General features: G+C 36.1%; 1 protein-coding gene across 7 annotated transcripts in view; it reads left to right on the forward strand.

Moving 5' to 3' along the window:
* Positions 1-9138: 9138 nt before the first annotated feature.
* upSET (SET domain-containing protein upSET) overlaps positions 9139-27412 on the forward strand; it is a 485572-nt gene continuing 467298 nt past the window's right edge. For 5 of the 7 annotated variants that reach the window (XM_089595068.1, XM_089595072.1, XM_089595071.1 and 2 more), the window contains exon 1: positions 9139-9469. The gene's annotated coding sequence lies outside the window, so the exon portion shown is untranslated. Of the gene's footprint in view, positions 9470-9499; positions 9533-27412 lie in introns of those variants that run through there. The other 2 variants (XM_089595069.1, XM_089595070.1) reach the window with 2 other exon arrangements.

Consider the following 27412-nt stretch of genomic DNA (forward strand, 5'->3'; position numbering starts at 1 on the left):
AAAGTAACTAGATAAGAGTTACCAGATATTCTCATTCATTAATTAAATTCATTATTTACAAATTTTGTGACATTTAATTACAATGATTTATGCACCTCCGTAATCTGCAAATGAGAAGTCAGCGAATCGTACACTCAAAGAAAAAAACCAGAATTTTTACCGTGATTATCCTTACAAAAATTACCGTGCAGACGGTAATCGTGGAACAAAGCAACATCTTGGGACTTTTTGACCTAACTTGGTCAATTTTTACAGTGATTCTCCCCAAATGTGACTGGCAAACTTGCGGAAAATTCAATTTGGCTGTATGGAGCAAGACGCAAATTCCCACATAACTCGACACAATTTCATGCACAATAACTTAATAAACTAATCCCAAGCTATATATATTTTACCCAATAACCCAACGGGCCAATAAGCAGCCTCATGAGTTAGAACGAATAATAAAATTTATTAATTAACAAAGCAAGCGCCAATCCCCAAACGATCCGAGACGCTTGCTGGTTGCTTTGATTATTTATGATTAATGAAGTAATAACGCAAGTGCCTATCCTCACACAACCCGGGGCGCTTACTGGTCGCTTACTTAATTTACTATAAATAAAATAATAACGCAATCGCCAATCCCCACACGACCCGAGGCGCTTACTAGTCGTTTTAATTATTTATGATTAATAAAATAATAACGCAAGCGCCTATTCCCACACAACCTGAGGCGCTTACTGGTCGCTTACTTAATTTACTATAAATAAAATTATAGTTATTATATTTATGGTAATAATTGTATACATCGTATTACATCGTTACTATATTTATTGTATCAATAATTTAAGCGTTCAGCAAGTGCCTCGGGTCGTGTGGGGATTGGCGATTGTGTTATTATTTTATTAATCATAAATAATTAAAACGACTAGGGAGTTCCGTTGTGCATGCGAGAGAGTGTGGACGTGTCGAGAGAGTGCTCCGTAGGAAAGAGTAATTTAAAAGTAATTAAAGTAAAAATAAAAGAAACAAAAAGTACGAGGAAGTGTAAAAAGTGAAGAAGCAGCAGAGAAAAAAGGGTAAAGTGAATAATTATGAAAGTTTGAAAGGATGAAGTGAGATTAGTGTGGTAGTGTCAGGGTAAAGAGAACACGTGTAAGGCAAGTAAGGAGTGGGTAGTAAGAATAGGGGATAATAAAGAAAGGTGTTAGTAAGCGGAAAAACGAGAGACAAGAGGACAGGAAAACAGTGTTAAAGTGGTGATAGTAAAAGAAAAAGTGCAGTGAAGTTCGAAAGAAAGTGAGGTTAGAAAAGATTTTACAGGAAGAAAGAAGCGGCAATTGGAGAAAGAGGTCGATAAAAAGGGTAATCTGAGAGGTAGATAAGGCAGGTCCCTGAGAAAAAAGCAATATTGAGGTTGGTAAGGAAGATCACTACCTTGTTAAGTAAGGCTGGCAAATAAAATTTCTAGCCGATAGAAGTTGGCGTCGGTAAAGTAGAAAACTGCATAATCGGCAAAAGTTAAAAATGGCCGGAAAGCCGCCTGCAGCAAGTATGAATACAAGAAATAATACAAATACAAAATTAAAGGAGCAGACTCTATTGAATTTTACAAAAGAAAATCAGGAGAATAAAGAATTAAATGATAAGATGAGCAGGTTGGAAAGGAAGTTGGACAGCATGATTAGTAGTCTAGAAAGAAGAGAAGAAGATTGGAAGGAGGAAAAACAGATGTGGATAAAAGAAAGGCAACAGTGGACAGAAGAAAAGAAGGCGTTAGAAGAAAGAATAAGCAAGTTGGAATGGGAAACAGAAAAAGCTGAGAGAGAGAAAAGGAGACCGAACATTGTTATAAAAGGAGCAAGTATTGAAGGAGAGAATCTGGAGAAGAAGGTCGAAGAATTTATTGAACAAAAGATGAAAATAAAAGTCAAGATAGAGAAGGCTAAAGTGATAAGTGTAAACGCTGGGCAAAATGTGAGAAAGTTGGTGGTAGTAAGGCTGGCAAGTAAAGAAATGAAAGAAGAAGTAATGAGAAATAAAAAACATCTGGAGAGAGGAGTTTACATAGAAAGCGAGCTAACAGAGAGAGAAAGAGAGATCCAAAGATTTATTTTAAACAAGTCAAAGGAGCAGAGGAACAAAGGAAAAAATACAAAAGTTGGATATATGAAGATTTTGATCGATGGTAAATGGCTTAGATTTGATGAAAGGAAAAAAGATTTTACAGAGGAAAGAAGATGGAGCCAAGAATGAAGATAACAAGAAGATGTAGAGGAGGAGGGAGTGAGAAGAAGAAATGTTAGTGTTTGTGCGTGGAACATTGCGGGAGTGCTAAATAAGGACAGTGAAGTGTGGAAGTATGTAAGTGAATTTGATGTGATAATGTTAGTAGAGACATGGTTGGAAAAAGACAAGTGGACTAATGTAGAAAGTGAGTTGCCAAAAAGCTATGAGTGGAAGTGTATAGCAGCGACTAGAGAGCATAAAAAAGGTAGAGCGAAAGGAGGAGTAATTTTAGGAATAAGCAAAAAATTGGACAGTAGAAATCATGAAGTATGGAGCGATAATATAGTAATGCAGGAGATTAAACACGGAAATCAGAACTGGAAGATTATAGGAGTATATAGTCAAAATGTAGCAGAGACGATGGGAATTATAAAGGAAAAAGTAAAAACAAAGGAAAGTGGATGCGTACTTATACTAGGAGACTGGAATGCAAGAACTGGGAGAGAAGGAGGTTGGATTAATGAAAGTGATAGTGAGAGTGATAGTGACGACAAGGAAGTAACGTTAAGAAAGTCGAAAGACGAAAAGATCAATGAGGAAGGTAGAAGACTAATTAAAGAAATAACAGAAGAAGGATGGTGTATAGTAAATGGGAAAAAAGGAGAAGAAGGTGAATTCACATACGTTGGTAGCAGAGGAGAGTCGGTAATAGATTACGCAATAGAATGTCAAGAAGCGTTAGATCAGATTAAGGAAATGAAGATAGGACAAAGAACGGAATCAGATCATATGCCGCTAGAAGTATACCTAGAAAAGGAAGTAGAGGTAGGAATTGTAGAAAAAGAAGAGAGAATAAAAGCAAGGAGGGATTGGACTCAAGAATTGATTGATCAGTATGGAGAAAGGTGTTAAGACTGGGAGCAAAAGGGAAAAGAGATTGAAAAAAGATGGAGTGAATTGAAAGAAAAAATAGATAGTGCAGTACCTAAGGTGGAAAAACAGTGTAGAGTGTGGAAGATGGGGGATAAAAAATAGCACGATAAAGAATGGAAGGAGAAGAAGAAGGATTTAAGAAGAATAATGAAAAGGTGGAGGAAAAAAAAAATAGAAAGAAGTTATTACATAGATAAAAAAAAGAGAGTATAGGAACTGGTGTGAGAGGCAAAAAGGAAAAGGTTTGAAAGATTAGAAGAAGAAGAGATAAAAAATGCAACATCGGAGGGCGAAGTGTGGAAATATATAAACAAGTACAGGAAAAAAAGAAGGAGAGAAATATCTAAAAAGTTCACAGTAGAAGAGTGGAGAAGGTATTTTATGGAAAAGCTAGATGGGAAGAATGAAGAAGGAATTGTGAGGGAAGAGACAAGAAAGGATGAGGCAAGAACAAATGCAGAGGATCAGGAAGAAATGAGCAAGGAAGAGTTCGAGAGGCAGATAGCCCGATTAAAAGTAGGAAAAGCACCAGGAGAAGACAAGCTGGAAAATGAAGTATGGAAGTACATGCCGGGAGAAGTGGATGCAGCTCTGTGGGAATTGCTGAAAAAAGTATGGGAAAAAGGAAAATTACTGGATCAGTGGAGGCAAGGTACGATTTGTTTGATACACAAAAAAGGTGATAAAGATATGTTAGAAAATTATAGAGGAGTTACATTGACATGTACAGCATATAAGATTTATGCGAGTATGTTAAATGAGATGTCAAAAAAGGAAATCGAAGGTAAATTATCAGAAAGCCAGTTTGGTTTTAGAGAAAAGAGAGGAGTAATAGAAGCTATATATACATTGAAACACATTGTTGAGGAAAAATTAAGCAAAGAAAGAGGAAAATTGTTTACATGTTTTATTGATTTAAAGGAAGCATTTGATCGAGTGGATAGGAAAGTTTTAAAAGAAAGATTAATAGAAATGGAAGTGAGTGAAAAGCTAAGAAATAGGATTATGGATATTTATAAAGAAACGAGAAATGTAGTTAAAGTTGGAGAAGAGGAATCCAAGGAATTTTGGACAGAGAAAGGTGTGAGGCAAGGCTGCCCACTGAGCCCGACGCTGTTAAACGTGTACTTAGTGGATCTGGAGCAGGAATTAAAGAAAGGGCAGGTGGGAGGATGCAGAGTTGGTGATGAAAAAGTATGGAGTCTATCTTACGCGGATGATATAGTATTAATAGCAGATAGAGAAGAAGAATTGAAAGAGATGTTAAAAAGATTAAAAAAGTACATAAATAAAAAGAAGATGATTTTAAGTGAGAAAAAAACGAAAATTTTAGTGTTCGAAAAAAGAAAGAGGAATGATAGAAGATGGAAGTGGGGGAGTAAGGAATTAGAAGAAGTAAATGAAATAAGATATTTAGGATATATACTACAAAAAAATGGGAGAAACGATAGGCATATAGAAGAAAGGAAAAGGAAAGCAGTGATAGCTATGAAAAATGCATGGAGCATAGGAGAAAGAATATTTAAGAATAGCTATAAAAGAAGAAGAAAATTATTTACAGCCCTAGTAGAAAGTATAGCGCTATTTGGTGCGGAAGTGTGGGGCTGGGAAGAATTAAAAAGACTAGAAAGTGTACAGAGAAGATATATGAAATGGATATTAGGATTAGACAGCAATACACCAAATTATATAGTGGAGGAGGAGTGTAGATTAGAAAGGATGAGTATAAAAGCGTTAAGGAGAGCGTTAAAGTTTGAAGAGAAAATTAGGGAGTCAGACATAAAATTAGTAAAAGAATGCATAAGAGAAAAGGACAAGGACAAGGAAAGAGAGAGAATAGGAAAGGATTCAAAAAAGAGAGCTGAATTACTACGGGAAGAGAAAGTAAAAGAAACAAGATTTATGAAAGGAGTAGAATGTAGGGAGGAAGTAAGAAAAAAAATATTAATGAACAAGGAAAGAAAAGAAAAAGAGAAGAGAATGGAAAAGATAGAGAATTCACGGTACAACAGAACATATAAAGGTATAAGAACAGAAGATGAACCAGAATACTTGAAAAAGGATATGCCATTAAAGGATAGAAAGTTAGTAGCAAGGTTTAGATGCGGAAATGAATGCAGAAGTAGAGAATACTGGAAAGGAGAGGAGGATAAGAAGTGTAGATTATGCAAGGAGGAGGAAGAAGATCTTAGACACATACTAAAGATTTGCGGAGATACGAGAGATGAAGAAGAAATGGAAAAAATACTAAGCCATGATGCAAAAGAGATAGAAGTGCTAAGAAAAGTAATCAGAAAAAGGAAGGAGAGTCAGAAAGGATCTAAAAGATAAAAGAAAGTATGCAGAAAGTTAAGGTAGTAAAGAGAGAAGAAGGATTAGTAGGACAAGAAATAAGAGAGAAAAAGAAATGCAAGGAAGAATGAAGAATACAAAAAATATATGGACAATTTAAAGAAAAGAGTTGTTAATTTTTGAAATTTTTGATAGTTAAGTAGTATTAGAAAATCTGTTTACTGAGTTAAATATTGGAAATTTTAATAATTTTGATAATTTAAGTTGGAAATTTTTAAATTTTTGATAGGCATGTGTTTAATTTTGAATTTTGAGAATTGAGTATTGTATAATTGGAATTGTAGTAATTTTGAATTTGTTTTATTTCAATATTATTTTAACAAAAGACAAAGTAGAATATTAAGAACAGTTGAAGTAAAAATGAATATATTATATAGCGTAGATTAAGTATGTATTAAATGTACAAAATGTTACGGAACCCCTCCAAACCCGTAAGGGACGGAGTATGAAATAAATAAAAATAAATAATAAAATAATAATTAAAACGATTACTAGTAAGCACCTCAGGTCGTGTGGGGATAGGCGTTTGCATGCATTTTATTATTTTATTAATCATAAATAATGAAAACGACCAGTAAGCACCCCGGGTTGTGTGGGAATAGGCGCTTGCTTTGTTAATTAATAAATTTTATTATTCGTTCTAACTCATGAGGCTGCTTATTGGCCCGTTGGGTTATTCGGTTAAATAGCTTGGGATTAGTTTATTAAGTTATTGTGCATGAAATTGTGTCGAGTTATCTGGGGATTTGCGTCTTGCTCCATATAGTTAAGTTGTATTTTCTGCCAGTCACATTCGGGGAGAATCACTGGCTTCCTCCCTCCTCCTTTTCAGCTTTTGCATTTTTCTCACTAGGATCTGTAGCTACCCTGGTAGCACAGGCTTTGTAATTCTAACGTACTTCTTGGCAAGAAGTTCTTGCACAAGATTTACATGGACAGCAAAATTGTGTAAGTCTGCATCTAGTCTGCTTCCAAGATCTAACGTAATTCTGTAATCTGATGCACGACAGGTGAGCAAGACTCTTGCGTAAGAAGTGCACAAATCTGACGATCAGTCGAGTGCGTTATTTATCTTGATTTGACGCACTTCTGATTGTGGCAGATTTGCGCAAAATTTAGGTGCAGGCGAGTGCGCAAGACTCTTGCGTAAGAAGTGCGCAAACCTGATGGTCAGTCAAGTGCGTTATCATTCTGATTTGAGGCAGTTCCGCTTGCAGCAGATTTGCACCAGATTAGCGTGCAGGCGAGTGCACAAAATCCTTGCGCAAGAAGTGCAGAAATCTGACGATCAGTCGAGTGCGTTTTTTGTCTTGACTCGACGTCATAGAGATATTAGAATAGAGTGCGCAAGATATACTGCTGCCAGTAAGTTAGCCCGTCAGACGGTGCGAGAGAGACAGATGCGAGAATCTCTCTCCATCTCTCTCTAGCCGATCGCTGTGTTTGGCTCTACTCCCTCTCCAAGCGCTGAATGGCTGGAAAACAGAGAGAGACGGAGGGAAATTCTCGCATCTGTCTCTCTCGCACCGTCTGACGCAGTTTTCAGGCATTAGCGCACTCTATTCTAATATCTCTATGCTCGACGCACTCCTGATTGCGGCAGATTTGCGCAAAATTTTCGTGCAGGTGAGTACACAAGTAAGTAAGTAAGTATATATATAGGTCCTAGTGACAAAAATGCAAAATCATATCCTCCTCACCCAACACTGGAAGAGTTGAACAAATTATGCTACACTGCATTAGTCTATCTATATATAAGAGCAGTGGGGGGAATTTTTGTTGGGCACCCTACGATTTTTACTGTTAAGCACGGTAAAAATTGACCAAGTTAGGTCAAAAAGTCCCAAGATGTTGCTTTATTCCACGATTACCGTCTGCACGGTCATTTTTGTAAGGATAATCACGGTAAAAATTATGGTTTTTTTCTCTTAGTGTACAGGCATAATTGGATTTCAACCCAATTTAGCACTTGAAACGAAGGTTTTCATATTTCAGCGCCGCGCCTATTTTTGACCTTTTTTCTTGCAAATATCTCGCAAACTATTGATCCGCAAATAAAAATTCAAGTAGAGGAAGAATCCACAAGTAAGGAGAAATTGTTCAATTTCTGAATAGTTGCAAAATCATAATATTAAATATTTGCAGGTGCTAACTTTATAACACGACATTTGTGAGTGTGCGAGAGAGACTGGTTGCGTTCGAATAAATCGTATTCGTATCCCAATCTGATCCGAATTAACGCCAGCATAGAATGGGGATGCGATCATAGAGATATTATAGATAGAGTAGGCAAGCCTGGAAGTGCAAGCGTTGACACGTTAAAAAGAGATGCAACATCGAGCTACCTTTCTATCTCTCTCTGTGGTCGCTACTAATTGCCTATGGCCACATATATGTAAAACATCTGTAGCCAATTAGCAGCAAGCACAGAGAGAGATAGAAAGGTAGCTCAATGTTGCATCTCTTTTTATCGTGTTAACTCTGCCACTTACAGAAGAATCGGTGGCTTGCCTACTCTATCTATAATATCTCTATGGATGCGATTGGGATATTTGGGATACGATTGGGATACGAATACGATTCATTCAAAGGCAACCAATGGAGCTATTCATATAAACTTTTTTTGCTTATTTCATTGTAAACGTTCATATTGAAAAAGGGGCGGTTCTACTGTTCTGCTCAACTCAAATTGAGTGAACAGACTGAACAGACCTATACTGTGTTCTCTGTCAGTCAACATTATAGTAGCGACCATAGAGGTATAAGAATAGAGGGGAAAAGCGCTATACTTGCCCATTAGCGGCAGCGACAGCATAACTAAGTGTAACGGGGCATCTGTCCTTGTTGCCAAAGCCACGTTATTGGCTACTTCTTCGTCCTGAATCCTACAGTTGATTCAATCTCATGTAGGACTCGACCAATAACATAACTGCCAGACAAAGACAGATGCCCCGTTACGTAGCGAATTCTGCTGTCGCAAATCACGCCCCCTTTTCTCCTCTATTCTTATACCTCTATGGTTGCGACCATCATAGGCCATACGTGATAGGCTTTGTTGCATAGAGATATTAGAATAGAGTGCGCTAATGCCTGAAAACTGCGTCAGACGGTGCGAGAGAGACAGATGCGAGAATTTCCCTCCGTCTCTCTCTGTTTTCCAGCCATTCAGGGCTTGGAGAGGGAGTAGAGCCAAACACAGCGATCGGCTAGAGAGAGATGGAGAGAGATTCTCGCATCTGTCTCTCTCGCACCGTCTGACGGGCTAACTTACTGGCAGCAGTATATCTTGCGCACTCTATTCTAATATCTCTATGCTTTGTTGTTTGTTGCCTGATGGAAAAAGAGGTATAGGTCTGTTCAGTCTGTTCACTCACTTTGAGTTTAGCGAAACAGTGGAACCCCCTTTTCAATATGAACGTTCACATTGAAATAAGCAAAAAATGTCTATGTGAATCGCTCCCTTAAGGACTTAACTGACTGCTCTCGTCTCTCGTTTTTCCTCTCTTTCTACATGAGCTTAACTGCCCCAGCTGCTAATGAGCGGTCTATTCTTTTTAAGACTATGCCATTCACCCATTAGAATTTCCGTCTCCTTTCAAAAGGAGAGTCTCCTCTTAAGTACTCCGCGGTCTATGCTTCTGTCTGCGCAATACTGCAATATAGTCTTCATTGAAATGTTGTAGATAAAGCCTTGTTTGGAAATGGATCGTAAGCTTTGTTTTGTTGCAAGTGTAGAATAAATGTAGCTGCCATTTTTCGTTATCAATGGATATTTTAACACCACGCATACAGTTTTATTAATATTAAAAACGACGTAACAGCAGTAAAAATGATTCGGGCGGGTAATTAAGTTGATCGAATGTACTGCAGTATGAGCTGAATGTATTGTGTTGATCTATCTGCAGTCAGCTTATTGAAAATGTTAGTGTTTACAATAAATTTTGCGAGGAGTTTAAGATTATTTTATTTCAGTGTAAGTTTTATGGATGAATTCTCTATTTTCACCATAAGCTCCAGTTTTTGATTTGGCATACTGGTTCGTTTAGTAATGTTTACAAAAAAATTACACATTTATCAAGCACATTATTTTAGTATATTCTTAGTTGTACTGTATCTAAAACAGATTCTAGTTACTCATTATTCTATGACTAATCTCTTATTTTAATAATTTTCTGCTCTATGTCAAAGCGGACATACTTCTTACTACATCATGTTTTGTAAATGACTGTGTATACTGTTTTTATGTTTTTGATACTTCCACTAACACAAAGTGGCATAGAGAAGCATGACTAAAAGTTTAATTTGCTGCCTTTCAATTCACATAGAGTATATTTGAATGAACTTTCTTGCTTAAATGCAGATTCAGAAATTTTTTTTTCTTCATTAGTAAATTTATATTCGTAGTAGTTGATTAGTTTGTGTCTATTAGTTTAATCTTTCACCAGCTAGCATAGATTGATCTTCCATCTGACATAGCCTTAAATTTTTTTTATCTGTACAATTTCTATAAAGCATTGAAAAATTATATGTTCTTAACCCTCTAATTAAAGTTATTGAATACTAAAAGAAAAAATTTATTTTTCGTACTTATTTTTTGACAACAAATTTGCTATATGCATTCAAAAATCTCGCACTTCAAAACTGATTGACATCTAATAGCAGGTGGTTTTTAAAATGCTGCAAGTAAATATTGTTACAGCAGGCAATGTAAACAAGTATTCATACTTTAAAGTTATGTTTTAGCTGTTACTAGGGTTGTTAAAAAAATGTACCATTGATTCTAGAGTGTAGTGTGGTTTCAAATAAAAGTATGCTTAACAAACTGTGGATTGCTCTTCAAATTAGACTCGTACTGTACAGATATACGTTGACTGAGTAGGTATTATACTTTTGATTTAGATTAGCAAGTGTATATACCTCGTGCAGAGTTGTTTCAGGTCGTTTACATGAACAAATATTTTTTATGTCATTCTACATGCATGAGAACCTGTTAGAAAAAAGTAGAATTAAAAATGATACCAGATATCTGATTAACTTAATCACAGAAAAACATTCTCTTATTAGTTTCATTAACGTATTAAGTATCCGATAACAAGGAAAATAGGAGAAAACGTAGTGAATGCAAAATACATTTTCTACTTTTAAATAACTGAGTAGTATAAAAGTAAAATTACTTCAAAATTATTATTGTTTTTGTAACGTCATCTTTTGTATGTAAATCCTATTTTTTTGTTATGTCAGAACAGTTGATACCATTTATTGACGAATTTTCATAGCTACATTGGTGCAAATTGTTTAAAATGTGCTAAGGCTTGGTCATGGCTATGTTGACACATAAGTATGTTGAACCATATGGTAGTAACATGTGAAACGTTACCAGTGGTTTTTAACAGTTAGAGAAATATTGGGTTTTTGTAGAAACTCACTTAGCACTCAGAAATAAATTCTGTATTTATTCATGAAATTTTTACCCAGAGGGCTTTAACCCTGATCATTAAGATCTGAAAGTCGAGATGCTATACCTACAGAGCCATCTTATGACTTAAATATATAAGATTCTTATTATTACTTACTTATATTTTGACAACTTGAAATTTTTTTGTCTAACAAATGAAGGCATCTGATGATGCAACTTGTTTTAGTTTTGTCTTTTGGAATTATTCCATAGTACAAAATGTGTTTTGCATACATTGGTTTATATGCCAAAAAATATTTCCGCTTTCATTTTGAAGCATTAGTGATTCATTTACCAACTGTGAAACTAATTAGTTAATTATTTTAGTGTTTTCCTAGGCTGAAATCAATGGAATCTTACGGCATGTCGTAGCTCGACATATATCTAGCAGGTTTGCCACCTGTGGTTTAATTCAATGAATATTTAAATTGATTGTCAAAAGATGAAAACCGCGTTGAATTTGTGTTTGAACTTGTATTAATCAAACGAAGTAGGATTACAATAAAAGATTAAAATGAGTAAGGCAAGTTATTCAAACGACTAGAATAATCAAGACATGTGTCATATTCTTTTTAATCGCAAAATGACTTTGAAACATACTTTGTTTGGGTAGTCAATTACCTTTAGTCAATCATTAAAAAATTGCACAAAATTTTTTGTGATGAAAGTGCATACTTTTATAGTGTTCACTCAAAATATACAATTTTTTTGAGTCCTACAAATTTTTTGAAGTATATATTGTTAAACAGTTCACACTAAAACGATTTATCTCGCTAACTAAATTTTTATTGTAACGCAATACTTAAATGGATTATTGTGTTAAAATACAAATATTTAAGAAGCCGTTGTCATAAGAATACGTATAGCTGTACAGTCAAGAAGCGACATGAGTTTAATTTTTAACAAAAAATCCAGCCATAAATAGTGAAACAAATTTGCCCTTCATTAAATGTTTATATTTTTCTAGTGGGATGGTTGAATTCAAAACTTTATATTGATCTTTTGGCTCCTGTATTATATGTGTCATCCATGACATTCGTTTTAAACAAAGGCTCTTTTACTTAGCTTTTGAATAAAATTACTTAAAAGATGCTCATGCATACTCCTAAACTACTGTAAAAATTTTTTTAAATATTGAGAATGCAAAACTATGAATTTCTTGGATCTGAAAATTTGTTAATGCCCTCAAGAGTGACAGTGCCGTATGTCTAAGATTTTAAAATTTTGAAATCTTTCAAATACTTAGTACGAAATAAACTTTTAACAACCGCTGAATGTCTCACTATTTAAGAGTACATTTTATTAGTTTTGCATTTCATTATGTGTGTAAAATAGTGTAAAAATAATCTGTATATTGGAGGAAATAGTCTTGTAATTGTATCATCTTAAAAAATTTTTTAAAATCTGTTTCTTTTTTTTAAGTTTAAGTATCGTAAGATTTCTGAATCTTATTATACAGCGTTTTTCGAGATAAAAAATTTAAATAATGCTAACTAACATTTTACGAGGATTATTACATACAAATTCGTAAGTTGGGTAGTTTAATCTATGGGTAAGCCCTTTTATTGTTGAGATTGTTTTCAAACTTTTTTGCCCCAACTGTGACTTTATTTGTGTACTCGCATATTTTATATGAAAAAAAAACTTTTAACTTAACAACAGGCCAAAAAAAAAATTTAAGTTTCCTACCGTTCGATAATGTAAATTCGATTTTTCAACCTAATAAGTAGCATTATTCACAAAAAAGCTAGCTATTTTATAAGCATTAAAGAAGTTGACCCATATTTTTTACATTTCTTAAAATTATTTAATCTCTGACTTTGTGAGATAGCTTAAAAACTGGATGAAAAAGACGTAATATGAAATATCAAAGATCGATGCATGACCTGATTTTTTGTCTTTCGTTTCCCAAATCACAGTAACCTTACTAAAATCGGGCTTTATATATATTTTCGAGAATCGAAAATATGTGGCAACTTTTCTTTTATTAATAAATTGCATCAATCAAAGTTTATCATAAATGTAACAATACTTTCATGGTATATTTTTGAATAGTTTACTTCACTCAGAGAAAAAAAACCATAATTTTAACCGTGATTGTCCTTACAAAAATTACCGTGCAGACGGTAATCGTGGGACAAAGCGACATCTTGGGACGTTTGACCTGCCTTGTGATCTTACCGTGCTGAACGGTAAAAATCGTTGGGTACCCAACAAACCCCTCCCCCCACTGCTCTTATATATAGATGGACTATTGCAGTGTAGCATCACTTGTTCAACTCGTCCATACTCGAATATAAAATCATAAAATAATTTGAAAAAAATTACATACGTTTCTCATAGTGTCTATGCAACAACAGTATTGATCCGATTATCAAAAACATTATCATTGATGCACGAATCATTCTAACCTAAAAACATGAAACATGCATATTCTGTCAAAAAAAGTCTATTATAAATTTTCGAAATTTGTATTTTTCTTTTTACAACGTTGTTTAATCTGATTTCAGGAATAGGTGAACAAATTTTCAGGTCATCATATTAAACAAAAAACATTTAAGGACCTATTTTGCTTAAGACGTAAACAACGGAGTCAATGTGTTTTACTAAATAGTTCCCCAAATGTTTTTAGTTCAATATCATAACCTGAAAATTTATAGACGTATTCTTGAGGCCTGATTAAACAATGTTGTACCAAGAAAAATAAAAATTTCGAACATTTATAACAGACTTTTTTTCACAGAAAATGCTTGTTTCATGTTTTTAGGTTAGAATTATTCGTGCACCAATGATAATGTTTTTGATAATCAGATCAATACTGTTGTTACATAGAGACTATAAGAAACGTGTGTAATTTTTTAAAAATCATTTCATGATTTTATCTCCGAGTACGGACGAGTTGAACAAATAATGCTACATTACAATAATCTATCTATATATAAGAGCAGTGGAGGGAATTTTTTTTGTGGGTGCCCGACGATTTTTACCGTTCAGCACGGTAAGATCACAAGGCAGGTCAAAAAGTCCCAAGATGTCGCTTTGTCCCACGATTACCGTCTGCACGGTTATTTTTGTAAGGACAATCACGGTAAAAATTACGGTTTTTTTCTCAGTGTTTAGATGTATCTGTTTTCTACCCTATCGATCTTTAGCTGATTCAGTGAGGGAGTATCAAACAATTAATTTGACCAGAAGGCAGCATGGTACTCGGCTTACCCATTGACGTCACAGCAAACCCCAACCACCTACGTAGAAGCTTTCCATGATGAGCAAAGACGAGGCATGCGGGGTAGGAGACATGACCCCACCATGGTTAGATCCCCCTCCCAACTTAAAGCGTGGAGAGAGGGCTCCCACACTTTTGAGTTACTAGAGAGGCTAAAAATTCTCCCTCTTGTTTAGTATGGGTATTCTTTTAATAATATTAATAGGTTTATTCAATATAAAGGGTCCAAAATATTTTTTAATTTTTTTCATGACATGAAAATAAAATGTGACTTATAAGGACGTGGAGTGAATTTTAGATAAGTAACAACAAAGGTACATACGTTTATTAATTTATTTTAGAATTCAAAGTCTCTACAAGTGCAATTGTATGAAAAGACGCAAAATTGTATATAAAATCGCATACACATTCTTTCGTTAAATATTCGCATTTTGTCGTATCTATAGACACGACTTTTTCATACATATTCCCTAAATCTAAATCATTCATATCTCTTACAATTTTCTTTATAATATCAGGTCTACAATAATCGATTTGCGCTTCATACATATTACTACCTTTTTCTGAAATATAATCTACAAATTTCTGCACAACAGTAGGCATCAAATCTGACAAATCACACAATACACGTAAATTACAATAAACACATTTGACAATAAATTTGCTTACATGATCAAAGGTCACCTTTTTTAGAACTAAACTACGACGATATTGCTTCGCGACACTACCACTCACACCTTGTTTTCGTCCTTCTTCAAGCTCAATAGCCTTGTCGTTATAACTTACAGTAAACTTTAGGGACCAGTTGGAACCATAAATTTTGATGTCCTGCAAGTTGCTGTCGTCCGTGGTAAAATACTTTTCAATGTCTGTAAACGCCAATTTGAATTTGTCCCAATCTAAAATTTTGAAAAAAATCCCTTCAAAATCTGTGCTTAATAAATGAACTACAGGTTCCTAATCGTTGTCAAGTAATTTCTTATATTCTAAATACACTACGACTTTTTTGCCAAATGATTTATTTTAACCATAAAGCTTGCAAAAAATCTGTGGAGGTGACTGTTGATACTGCTTAAGCTTGAGAGATCGATTGCTGCCGACGCACAGTGCGGCCGAAGGCCGGTTTGTGCGGCCAAAAGTTGAAAAATCAAGTAATTGATTTATAATTTCTTATTCGGGGGTTTTCGGGGTCGCTGATTACGAATTTGATATTAAAACTTTGAAAAGCCACCCCCTTCCTCCCCTATTGACTACACGTAAAATAATTTTGAACACTGAAAGCTGGTACACTGTGGCTGTGAGAGTTCAAAGTATGTTGAACTGTGATAGCACGTCAGTATGCGCTGCTATAGTTCAATGCATTGTGTATGTACAGTTCAACGTAGTATTGAGCTGCATGAGCCCGAAGATTGTGCTCTCACAGCACAATCTCTAGGCTTAAGACACCACAACTTCGGGCTCGTACAGCTCAATACTACGTTGAACTGTACATACACAATGCATTGAACTATAGCAACGCATACTGACGTGCTATGACAGTTCAACATACTTTGAACTCTCACAGCCACAGTGTACCAGCTTTCAGTGTTCAAAATTATTTTACGTGTACCCCCTCGCGTGAAATAGCGTATATTATTCAACATAATCAAGATGCATGTCAATTCATAGGTTTAAGGGGTCGCTGATTACGAATTTGATGATGATCTATAACTAATAATGATCTATAAATTGCTATATAAGGGTTTTTAGGGTCGTATGTCATAAATCTGTTATCAGAAATAGTGAATTCCAAATGGCCGACCTAATATGGCGTCATGTCATATGAAAAAACTTATAAAAATCACAGAACTTTGACAATTGGATAAAATATTTTTTTTGGGAATTTTTAAGCTAAGTAGCTGAAAATTCATAAAAAATTAACACATTCAAAATGGTGAAAAGCAATATGATGATGTTATATAATGAAAAAACTTTTTTTTTATGTATTGATATATTTTCATTAAAATCAAAGAGTAATTAACAAATTTTTAATTTAGAAGTGCAGTATTCAATTTGAGTTAATAAAATATGTATAATTTATTAAATATTACATGAAAAAATTTTCATTGCCTATCTCATATCGGTCACAGTCTTCTTCATCCATGTCTATTTCAGAAGCGGAAGAACTGTCATAAGATTGTTCATCTTCTATTATATTATTCACATTTGGAGGTGCTAGAAAATTAATACAATCTTTAGATATAGATTCAAGTGGTTTTAAAAGCTAATTTTCGGCAACTAGATATTGGAGGATTAGATGCAATCAAAAATCGTTTGAAGACATCCTCCATTGTCTTTTGACGATAATGTTTTCTTCCATTATTGCAGGCTTCCTGCGCATCTCCAGACATTTGACCAATAGACAACACTGAATATTTTATTATTATTGGGCCATGAATCAAAAGTTTGTGAACTAATGTGGGCATGTAATACCAGGGATATTTTTGTACTATATCATTTGCTAATTTGACAGCATACTCGCGGAAATTTTTTTCATGTATACCATGGCCACAGGCTATAGTTTGCAAAATTATATAAAAACGAGGTGTGATATCTTGACCAATTCCTGTTATTTTTCCAGATTTTTTATAGTTCTCAAAAAAACCTCGAGCTGTATTTCCGTCGTTTGAAGTTCCATTACCGGCTTTTGGTACGTCAACAATTAAGCCTAATTCTTTTTTGAAGGCTGCTTGAATATTACCTTTTTTCTTGATCGTGATTCTTTTTCTTCTTTTGTTCGAGCTTGCCATTTTCCAATGTCAAGTTTGTAAGATAAATGTAATAAAAACTCAAAGCATTGAATCCAACAATGTAAAGTTGACAGGCAAAATTGTAAATGAGCTTCTTCAATTTTCTGTTCTAACATTTTATCTATATCGTTAAATTGACTAGATGTACAATTACATAAATAGCAACACATCGCGGATGTTGTATCAGTTATTGAATTACAAACCTTAGTATCTATCATCGTCAACCTCAAATCACATTTAATAGGTACTTCTTTCCCAGAAATAGCAGTAGTTAATGGAATCAACTCTCGTATTTGCCGCTCAACGTTATTTATCATTTCTTTTGTTAAATCTACTGATTCTTTAGCACATTCAATTAAAACAGGCTGACAATATGTTGTTGAGGATGTTCTTGGATTTTTCCATACAACAGTTATTTCTTTTGTCAAAGTTTTAGTGTGAAAAAGTTGTAGTGGAACTACAGATGTAAAAAAAATACTCTCATCGCTATTACTGTTCTCGTCAAGCTTTTGTTTGTATGCAGAGTGTCCCGAACTACCATCGCAGCCCCATTTACAAAATAAAGTTAAATTTTTTAGTTTATCCTCTGATGAAGTTTTCTCTACTTCCATTTGAATTGAAAGAGTACGATCCAATGTATAATCTATTAGAGGTTGTAATTTTACTTCAGCTTTATCTATAGTAAAAGATAGTCCCGAAGTTGGGTAGCATTGCAATTTTGACTTTTGTAGCTTTTGGTATGAATGTATCATGTTAGATTTATTTTCGAAATGAGCGTTACGCAACTGTTGGTATTTACTTTGTGATAACCCAAGTTCAATAAACAGAGATAAAGCTTTGTCACTTGTAAAAAGAATATTTGTATGACCCACGGATTCCATACTTTTTCTATATTTTTTAGCTTTCGTAGGACTACTTTTTGTAATATCATCTACTACCATAGCAAAATCTGTTTTACCTTCAGCCCGCAATTTACTTTTTGCAGAATACAAAAGTTCGTCTGTCGACACTGTTGCTCGTAAATTTTCAGTTTTTCTTCGTTTACTACGATCAGAAGACTGAAAAGTTCACCTCTGGACGACCTGGGGTAGATTGCTTTGTAACAGATTTTTCTTTCTCTGGTTTGTGTAAATCTACTGGTTTTGATAGCCAATCTTGATTTTTCCTTTGGAAATTTTCTTCTGTTCGATTACTATCGTTCCACCTCTTTTTTATCTCGGATATCAATTTTTCTATTTTCATTTGCTCGTCATTTGACAACATGTACTGACATTTATGCGTTTTAGACATGAAATTTTCTACAATTATATATATATATATATATATATATATATATATCCTTGATGTCTTTTTTAATTAATTTTTTTATTATTTTAAACAGTTTTAATCTTTTTATTTCATCTTCCGTTAAAGTACTGGATCCTAAAAAAAGAAATAAAACTTTTACATTAAATTTTCACAATGAATATTTACAGTGAATTCGTTTCAAACATGAGGTACGTCTGGTCTTTTATGTTATTGCAACTGTACATAAGGTATATATGTGTATGTGTGTGTGTGTGTGCGCGTGTAAGTTCTTGGCGTGGCGCGCGCACGAAAAATCAGAAATTCTTATACATACACACATGCGCACACGCACATCGTTGTTATATTAGGTAGTTCCAGGTGCGTGTATGCGCCGTCTTACTTGCTCATTCTTGTAAATAAATGTACAAAAAAACTTAATGAGCAGCTACGGGCAGCTAATTTTTTTTTTTTTTGGTACGAAATAATATTAATAACAACTTTCAATAACTTAGAGAGCAGGATCTATCAAGATAAAAAGGTTTTCACTTTACTATGTAGATAACCAAAAAAATAATAATTAAACACAGTCTGGGCATATCTCTTTTTTTAACAATTTACTATTTAGTATTTTATAAGCAGAAATTTTTTTTAAGCATTGTACTTACCTTTAGATATAGAATCCATTTTTTTGTTTAAGGTTTACTTGGCAGTAAAAACTTTCACACGTGTTCAATGCAAGCGTTTACTAATCTATTTTCCCTACGCGTGGCTACACGTGCCGTAACGGCCATATTCAGACTAAGATTATGGAAGGAATTCGAGGCAAGAATTCTCACTCCGAATATTTTTCGTCTCTTAGGGGACTCCTTTAGCCAACTTGATGACAAAAAAACCCTAACTAAAAACTTTTATTTTGGAGTTTTGGCTGCAGAAAGCGGCTTTTGGCCGTACTGTGCGACGCCGTAACCCTCTTTTTCTGAAACTCTATTTTTCTGTTTAATTGTATTGACGATATGACGAGCCGGCAGAGACTAACGACTAATCCGACTTTTTTATACTAGTTGTAGCTCGAAAGAGACAGTGTGAGAAGCGTTTGGAGGTGGTAAGTCACGTTTCAGCATAAAAAATTGCGTCGACAGCACATTCAGGATAACGTTAATTAAAACAAGTATGATCGTGTATTGCGCGTGAATAAAAAAACGCTGCGTATGAAATTTTTTACAAACTATAAACATTCAGAGGTATTCAGAGGTAGGATTGCAAAATGCTGACATCGTTTATTTTTGGAATTCATAATAATGTAACATTAGTATCTGTCACTAGATGTTCAAAAATGCGCAAACTACAAGTATATTCATGGATAAACTTACACGAGCTTCTCAAATTTTTTTTGTACATCTCAATAACATAAAACGTCTGGCAATTTTGTCATTCTTTTTTAAATCAGCGGAAAAATTGTCGAGAAATTTTTGAAAAGCTAAGTCGTTGCTCATGTAAAACAGAAACCTCAAACAAAACTGACCACATACGTTTGAAGATATGCTTTGTGACTGTTTGACATTCCAACGCAGTTTCTTACAATTTTTATGAAACCGTTAATGTGCTACGGTACATAAGGTTAAATACCATAGCTATCGAAATATAAACCATTGGAATGTACATCAACGTGTATAGCAACCTAATGCATACCTGGTTTTGTGTGATCATCAGTGTTAATGTTGAGTGCTGTTGGTTTCGTCTACACCCGTGGGATCTTATCGGCTGGGAACACACCGTCAGTATGTGTTGTGATTTGCGACAGGATCTGCAGTATCTGTAGGCTGTCCATTACGTTCGCAGAGCCAAGATTTCAGTTTATGAGCTTTATTTAAGGCACACCGATATTTTTGCTGATTTGGTTTTAATGCGTGATGCATACAATACACTGCCGATGACAAATCTTTTAAAGGTGGACAGTCAATATCGTATTCTAAATTTATTACTTGACAAAGAGCTATTTTATGTAAATCGTACCTTTTTTCGCAACCTCTGACGTAAATTTTTCTTGCACTTCTTACAATATCATTAAAAATTTTAAAAATTGCTTTCAAAGGTACTTCACTCTCAAAGAAATCAATTCCATAACGATGTCGGGACAACCAAATATTTTGTCGTTGTGCCTCCTTACTCAATTTTTGCTAGCGACAAGGTGTCACTACCCACTGTGCGGAAAAGTCGTTGTTCTAAGCAACGATAGCAACTTCTTTTGGCACCGTTACGTCTTTTTTCACATTGAAATACTGAATGTCGACTACGAGCTCCATTGCGATCTATGGATGATTGAGCGTACCAGCAGCAACTAAACCGAGAGACGATTAGCGCGTCCGAGTAATGAGTGTTAGAATAATATATGTAGTTAGAGGCGCCATCTAACCGCTAAAGTCGACCATGATTTGACGTGACGTATCGATTTCGAGAATATTCTCGTACTCGGCATACACTATACAATTAACAGTCGAAGTTAAAGCGTCGGAAAATCGAACGTCCAATCTAACACGGCCGTGTTTAATTAGGTTCCAATGAGAACATTCGTTGGCCGATAAATCCGGTGTTAAATCGAAAGCAAAGAGAAAGTAACCGTTGGGATAAGATTCGCGATTAATGTGGTTCCCTTCATTGAGAAAGTGAAAGCTCGTATGATAAGCATCTGTATATAAATTATTCGTTTTAAAATCCGGCTGTAATGGTTTGGAAGGAACTTGAACACCGTCAATGTACAAACAAAGAAAATTTATATTGAAATGATTAAAATTCAATGGATTCATTTTACGATGGCCATTATAAGCTTGATTTTTAACGAAAACGACGATTGTCCGCTTAGGTAACTTCCTCAAAATAATATCATCTAAAGTTTCGCCATGAATACCACTATGCATCGTCACAGCTTTCACTTCCACACGCGTGTGCGGATATTTTGCTGTGCTATTTGACGCAGCTTTGGTATATGCTAATTAAACAGATAGGTTTATTTTAACGCGTCTCACTAAAAGATTTGCTTCTTCGATACGAATGGAAACCAAGTTTGAAGTGTCTATGAGACAAAATGCATCGCGAGATCTTACTAATCGCATTCTCACCTCGACACCATTAATGAGTAATTTTTCCTAATTGCATACATCGCCATGAAAATAAACAATCAGATCAATCTATTTTTTTGCTGGTAGTAGTGTACGTTGCTTGACGAGGCCCGCGTTGGCATCCAACACATCGTCCATCTTTGTCGCCGTATCGTCGCACCATAATGCACTCGTTAAATGGGATGATTTTGCCGCAGGACCGTAATTCAATAAAGTTTTCAAATACGCTCTGTAAGCGCACGCGTTGTTAGGAGGCGATACAGGTTTCTGATTAAAAAACACATCGACTTGATTAAACAACGAATGCATAAAATTATTGATTGGTCCCGTCTTTGCAATTTTAGATGTTACGTCAGTATTTAATTTTTCATCTTCATTGATGGTCAACTTGACACGAAGACTGAGCATAGTGTGTGCGAGATTGATGTATTCGTCACCATTACCTGGTATGACAAATTCGATCGGTGAATCATCCGTGAGTGATGATATCGGCTTGTATTGAATCCAATGCGATCCCTCGATAGTTGTTTGAGTCGGTGGAGTATCAAACAAAAGAAGCTCAGACTTTAGGCACTCTCATGAGTGACTGTAAAAAAGCCATTAACAAAAAATGTAACTTTCAAAAATATCTCTTGCAGTTCTTTGTCCCTTCTTTTTTTTTATCTTACGCCGACCACGCCTTGACTGCACAGTTCTACGAAGCAATTTCAACTGAAATGGTTCGTCAGGTCGTCCAGCGTATGCAGTTGGTCGCGCCGCTTCGTCGTAAAGTTTTTGCAAAGTCTTATGCATTATTCTTTTTTTTCTTCTTCTTTTCAAACTTAGGTCCAATGGCTCTCTTGATTCGCGAAAAAAACTTCTCAAATGTAATCTTGCTACACATGCCGCATGCTGTCAATAAAGCGACTGTTCGCTCATCGGGCGGTGTTTCTCCGGCAAGCATACGCGAAAAAGCGAATTGAGCCAATGCCCGATTGGCTTTCAGACGTTGACCCTTCTTCTCCGTAGTGTAGGCAAGATCGTGCTGACGACATGCTTCGTCCAAAGGATTTATACCCACATTACGGTACTCAATACGCTTCAATAGCTTCGTTCTAGGACCGAAAAATTTGTATCCGGGTACATGAATCTCAAACGGTAGCAAGTCGATTAATGCGTCGAAAGCACTATTTTTTTTCTCCTCGAATTTGACTTCTGTTTCTTCGGCTTGGTCACTTTTCCGTTCAATCGATGCCATGTTTGTTCTTAATTCGACGAAGGCACAACTTTGTTGCCACGGAATGTTTGCCATACGAAGCGCCACTGCAAACCGATCACGGCCCACCGGTGTGCGTTTTTTCCTGTTCCTCAAGGCATCGTTCATTAGATCGACAATATTCGACTGTGGTATGCGAACGCTACCTATGATGATGGTATGTTCGTTGCTCCACTCAAAGTTACCAGTAACGCGCAATCGTCGTATAATAAGTGCAGCTTTTTGACGAAACTTTTTCGGTACGCTTTCGATAACCTCGGTATCCTGCTTTTCCTCCTCTTTACGCTTCTCTTCGTCCTCGTCGACGTCGTCATCAGAGAGATCGTTATCTTGTGATACCTTGGTGTTCTCCGTGATCTTGTCAGCATGTCGTTTTCTTTCGCTGTCCATTTCCCTAAGGTGCAAATATCGTTGTAAAATTCGTTGGTATTTCTTCCATTTTTCTGGCTCATTGGTATACGGTAAATTCAAGATGTCGTTCATTTCTGCGTCGAGCTGACTCATTGTTGTGCCCGGCGTTCGCACAGACTTCAGACCATCGTTGAGGAATGCGCTTCGCAATCGATCCACGCTTTCTTGAGGCAGAAGAATTTTTTTTTTGCGTCCTCCATGTTTGTTACAGCATCGACAACACCGTTCCGAGGAGCGGACCCAACAAAGCAGGTAAAAAACTTTCTCCCTGTTGTACGATGATTTTTTTCTATGACGTCGGATGAATTTTTGCGTTCGGAAGCTCTGAAAACGCTGGCGTGTCCACGCAAGCGTTTTTTGTGGGCCACAGTTGGCGAAACGTTTCCTTCAAGAATGTTCAATGCACACTCGCAAATGTGCTTGATTAGGGTCTTATCTGCTTTGCGCAACAGAGCTCTCTGTTGTTCGGTGTCGAGATGATAAAGATCTCTCAAAATGGCGACGTGTTTTTGACCAAACGGGGAACGTGACTTTGGTGCCATTACAACGATATGATTGGAACTTGGTTCGCTGTGTCGCTTCCTTTCATCTGTTTCTTAGTCACGTATACATACCGATACTCGTCATCCAGAAAAATATAAGTTCGAAATTGACAATTGTCCGGTGTATTTTGCTTGAGATCCAAGAAAAGGTAACCAAATGGTCGGGAAGTAGCGTCCCAAAACGATTCTTGCAAGAACCGAAGATTTTCCGGACACACTCGTCTCGAAAGATGTTGTATTTGCGTGCGATCTCGTAAATTTCTAAAGATGACAATGTATTGCGATATTCGCGTTGATCCTTACCTTGATGAAATATAATTTGCGTGATAAAAATTACGCTCAAATTGTTATGATGACTACCTTTAGTAAATAAGTCGACAATACCACTACTACCAGATGATTCGCGCATCAAATTGTCGATAATGACCCGTTTTGATCTATGATTGCCCACCCAATCGCTATTTTGTGGTGATCCCTCGTAAAACTCAATATTACTCCCGAGATCGTGGTAAGCAGGCTGCCACTCACCGTAACAAAAAATGACCCGCTCGAATCGAGTATCACTCATACGGTCAATGTGTCGTAAAAACCGTCTGACAAACTGACAAACACGGTTGTACCGCAACCTGTGGGTCCACTCAGTGTACACGTCCACGGGTGTTGCCATCGCGTATCCATACTGCCCAACTAAACTCTGTCGAAAAGCTGATTGACCGCGGCGGGGGCCTCCGCAGACCGCTCGCAAAACCGCAAGCGCTTTTGGAAGGCTAGCGCAAAGACGGCTCGCGCGACCAATCAGCTCGTTTCGTCGGGTCAACTGTCAATCGAGCTCTTTTCGCCGCCGCCGCGCCCCACCATTGCTCATGGATGGTGACAAATCGGCTTGTAACGTCGCGGCGGTTGAAGCATCTATTGCGCATGATCAAGATTACCTTATTACAAAGTTTCCTCCTTATTCGTGGCAGTTTTGAGGTTGAAGTCACACGAGTAACTGACATCAAGATGATTTGTTTTTTCAAGGTGAAAGATTCGTGGTAAAGAATGTGCTGATGTCACAGTTTTCGAAATACGTATCAAGTTTTATCAAACATTCGATGCAACGGTTTCAAGAATGCGCTGACACGAGTGTAAAGTGATCAAGTACATTTTTGGGTATGTAAGGATGATTTTTGTATTCATGGTTTAAGTTTCGTGGTGAAGAATGTGCTGATGTCATCTTTTTTGGAATGTGTATCGTATTTCATTAAACATTCGACGCAACACCAACACGAGTATCAGGTGATCAATCACATTTTTACCTAATATAAAGGTGAAATTACTCGTCTGTTGCGTTTCAAAATCGTAGAATAATATAAAAAAATTAGGTTTTTTGCTGTTAAATTTTAACGGTTGAATGTAACATTGATGATTTACGGGTAAATAATCTTTACAATTGCAACAAAAAGAAATACCGCATTGATGTTTATGTTTCTTGTTTGATAGTCGCACAGTTTTGCAACATAACGGGAAAATTTTTATTTTTTCGCAAACGGTAAAAGATTTATTATACGAACCTTTTTCAAAATGATTTTCAAAACATGTGAAGTTAAAAAATAATCTGCGGCACAAATCACGCTTTTTTGGTGGACCCGTCACATCGCAAAGAGGAGATTGCACACACTTGTACCATTTGTTGGAGCATCTGTGATCCTCGATACTCCAATACTGATTGGCTCCACCATTTTTGGGGACTAATTGGGAAAATTACAATCCAAGCAGTAGTGTGTAAATCTGTGTTTTCCTCTCTATCACCTCCATCAATCATGCAGTCCCCGAAAATAACGTCTTCGGTCACACTTTCTTTATACACACTGTACAATCATCTTATTTTATCATTCTTCGTATGTAATAGGATATCTATAATATTACACGCGTCGCTCTCCGCGTCTCCAAGATTTCGTATGTCTCTCTCTCCGCGTCTCTTTCTCTCTTTTCGCGACGTTTAGATTTCGCATGTTCTCCCCTCTGCTCGACAGTTTTTCATACTCCCACCTCACAAATACTTACATGCAACACTTTTGCTTCGTCAAAGCTGACTCCTACCCGAGTGGTGGAGGTTTGTTTTGACGGGCCAAAGTGTTGCAACAACTACTCACACCTAATTACAATAAGTCTTTAAGAATCCGATATTGAAGTAGTAAAAATTGTATTATTACGTATTCGAGCACGCGAGTGCATAAAATACATATACTTATGTTACATGTGATTTGCGAGTTCTAAGTACTTCCATGTTTGCTATGATATATGTATTAACATGAGTACGAATTGTTGGTCATGTAATGCAGAACGAAACAAAAATTTTTCCCATAACGCCCCGAAAAAAAGGTACCTTTGTCCAGTTACGCGGGAAAAAAGTCCCTTTTATTTAAAATTACTATTCGTGCATTTGATATGACATCATATATCGACGCCTCGTACGAAGTCTATCCCTATTAAGATCTTACAATGTTAATTTGAATGAAAAAATGTGAATAAGGCTAGACTTCGTACGAGGCGTTTATATGTACAATTGATTCTTATTTAAATCATTGTATCCGACAAGTAAAATTTTTTTTTTAATTTCGCTACCATAAAAGTATAATAATCCACACTATCTGATTGAGATTAAGGAAGACAATATACATACAGCTATTTTCTTGTTTTCAAAGGTAATATTGTCGTATTCTACACATTTAATACTTTGTCCACGTTTTTTACATACATGTATACGTGTAAACATGTATGTAATGACCGGTTTTCTTCTATTCTCTTTTCTCCATACCTATACCTCAGCTTGAGCAAGTTTGGCTTAGTGTTAACTTAGAAACATACAAATCAACTTAGCTATAATATATGTATACATGTAATAGGTATAGTGCTAGTGTGAGGGGAAGGAAACAAGTGGCGTACATGCGAGAGAAAGAAATAGGGAACGGTAGACAGTAGGCGCGCGCTGCGAAAGAGAGAGACGGAACAAGAGGGAGAGTGTGTAAGAGAGGAGATTAAGGAGAGGGCTTAGGCTGCACGGTATGTGGCTACGTTTTTTCGTAACGCATTTCCCCTCATGCGGCTGTTCTCGGCCCAATATAAGAAGTTTCACTTCAAAAATAGACCGCTTATTAGAAGAAAGGACAGTGAAGCTCACATAGAAAGAGGGGTAAAGGCAGGACTGCAGGAGGATGAAGCAGAGGCACTGTTGCATACTCCTGCCTGTGCTCCCACGACCTCACTCCGTGAGTGTGCGAGAGATCAATTTTTTTATACTTCCTCATTCACTTACTGTAATTAATGCGCTCATTTATAGTGAACGTAGCAGTCAGATTCAGATAAGAGTAGAAGCTGTAGTGATCCTAGAAGAACTGATCGGTCTAAATGTCCACGTTTTCTATTGGCTACCGCCATGTTGATCTAGAAAGGGCAGGAATGATCGTAGAAAGGAGCCAAGAGATAACAGTGCTTATAACCCGATATTCGCTTTATTTTTAAATCAACGTGCTCAAACATAGTCGAATCACTTTTAGGATTACTAGTAGAAGCTACAGCGGGTTGAGGGACAGTGTGGCAGATGGGCCGTCATGTTTAGGACTGTAACACAGAAACTGTATATCTATGTACATTACTCACAATACTCATACATATCGATGTATGTCACCGCAGCTTATGAAGCTCACAGAAATGAGATTCCGAGTCAGTAATTAGGATTGTGTGCCTGTTTATTCTGAATGTAGTAGAACCAATCAGCAGAAGCTCCCGCATCTGCCACACTGTCTCTCGACCAACTGTAGTAGAAGCAAGCAAGCAGCGCCATCGAGTAGTT

Source organism: Copidosoma floridanum, unplaced genomic scaffold (assembly GCF_036245765.1).
Source record: "Copidosoma floridanum isolate Cflo_tuat_1 unplaced genomic scaffold, Cflo_Japanese_pri ptg000024l, whole genome shotgun sequence".
In the NCBI taxonomy this organism is placed as follows: domain Eukaryota; kingdom Metazoa; phylum Arthropoda; class Insecta; order Hymenoptera; family Encyrtidae; genus Copidosoma; species Copidosoma floridanum.